The sequence below is a fragment of the Macaca fascicularis genome, chromosome 15, assembly GCF_037993035.2.
Source record: "Macaca fascicularis isolate 582-1 chromosome 15, T2T-MFA8v1.1".
Classification (NCBI taxonomy): Eukaryota; Metazoa; Chordata; class Mammalia; order Primates; family Cercopithecidae; genus Macaca; species Macaca fascicularis.
Window position 1 is genome coordinate 110,498,075 of NC_088389.1, and position 1,892 is coordinate 110,499,966.

The window sequence follows — 1,892 nt, forward strand, 5'->3', positions numbered from 1 at the left end:
TTCTAGAGACAGAGAAGGGCAGCCTGACTAAATATCAACATGACCATAATGTGGATATGATGGGCTCAAGTTATGTTACAAGAGATGGAGCCTATTTCCCATTACTAATTAATATAGTACAACATTTAATATACTTTTTGTTTTCTGCTAAATAATTTTTTCCGTTCATTAAAATGGATGGGCTATAATTGAATCTGTAGTGTATATATTGTCGAAACCTGAATAAATCTTTGTGGGTTACCAGGATCACTTTTATAAGTTGCAAGTTTCTAGGGAAGATCTGCTGAAAAACTCTCAGTCTAGTATTACATTTATAACAAAATTGTAATGTAGCCTTGAGCAAGTTAAGCTCATCTGTAAAAGAAAGATACTTACACAGTAGATAAATTGTGTCATTTACAGGAAAATTTGAATTCTCCTATTCTGATTCTTTCTCAGCAACTTTCTAAAGCTGAGAGTAAGTCCAGGGGCCTCAAAACTGAGCTCCATTACACAAGAGAGGCTCTGAAAGAAAAGGCTTTGGTTTTTGAACACGTACAAAGAGAACTAAACCAAACACAGTGTCAAATGAAGGACACTGAAAAAATGTACAAAAATGGAAGTAGAAAAGTGCATAGAAAAGCAAATAAAATTATGTCAACTACAAAGACAAAATATGTTACTTCAACAGTAACTGAATGATGCTCACAACAAAGCTGACAATCAAGAAAAAACGATAATTGATATTCAAGCCAAATGTGATGCTAGAGTACAAAACCTTCAAACTGAGTGCAGAAAGCACCATCTTTTGCTAGGAGAAGACTATAAGAAGTTGATCAATGAATTTAATCATTTGAAAGACAAACAATGTCAATATGAAAGATAGAAAGCAGAAAGAGTAGTTGTGAGACAATGTCAACAAAACGGGATGATGTCCTAAACAAACAACAACAAAAGCTTTGCTGGATGCTTCATTGCGTCACTGCATCCATTTGGAATGTGAGATGCAGGATTCAAGGGAGAAATTAGGCCTGATGAGAAGTCAATTTCAAGAAATACAGGATCAACTTACAGCGACTATAAGACGTACCAAGGAGACGCAAGGCCATGTACAAAAGCATGACATAGAAAATTCCATGTTAAGAAATACAATTAAAAAGTAAGATGACCAAATTGAGCAGATTCAGAAAATCCTGCAAAGTTCAAGTTTGATGGAGCAGGTGTTGCAAGAAAATGAAACTACAGAAGTAGATGAAGCTTCTTCTGAATTTAAATCTGGATCTTCTATAACTGGGGTCCCCAACCTGCAGGCCACAGACAGGTCCATAACCTGTTAGGAACCAGGCTACACAATAGGAGAGTTATTGTGAATCTTCTAGATCATCTGCATGCCATGTGAATCTTACAACCAGTTTTCAATTTCTACAAAACAAAACAAAACAAAAGCCCGCTTGGCTTGGGATGGAAATTGCTTTATATCTATAGATGAATATGGAAAAGAATTAACATCATAACAATGTTGAGTCTCTCAACCTATGAACAAGATATTTACTTAGGTCTTCTTTAATTTTTCTTAGCAGTGCTTTTTAGTTATCAGTGTACAGATATTCCACATAGTTTGTCAGGTTTATTCTCAATAATTTTATATTTTAATGATATTGAAAATAGTATTATTTATTTATTTTTTTTGAGACGGAGTCTTGCTCTGTCGCCCAGGCTGTGGTGCAGTGGCCAGATCTCGGCTCACTGCAAGCTCCGCCTCCTGGGTTTACGTCATTTTCCTGCCTCAGCCTCCCGAGTAGCTGGGACTACAGGCGCCCGTCACCTCGCCTGGCTAGTTTTTTGTATTTTTTAGTAGAGATGGGGTTTCACCATATTAGCCAGGATGGTCTCGATCTCCTGACCTCATGATC

The 1,892-nt window shown here is 36.7% G+C and overlaps 1 pseudogene; it reads left to right on the plus strand.

Annotated features, from left to right (window-relative positions):
• The first annotated feature begins 655 nt into the window (after positions 1-655).
• On the plus strand, positions 656-1,379 carry LOC123569096 (ankyrin repeat domain-containing protein 36B pseudogene; annotated as a pseudogene).
• The last annotated feature ends 513 nt before the right edge of the window (positions 1,380-1,892 follow it).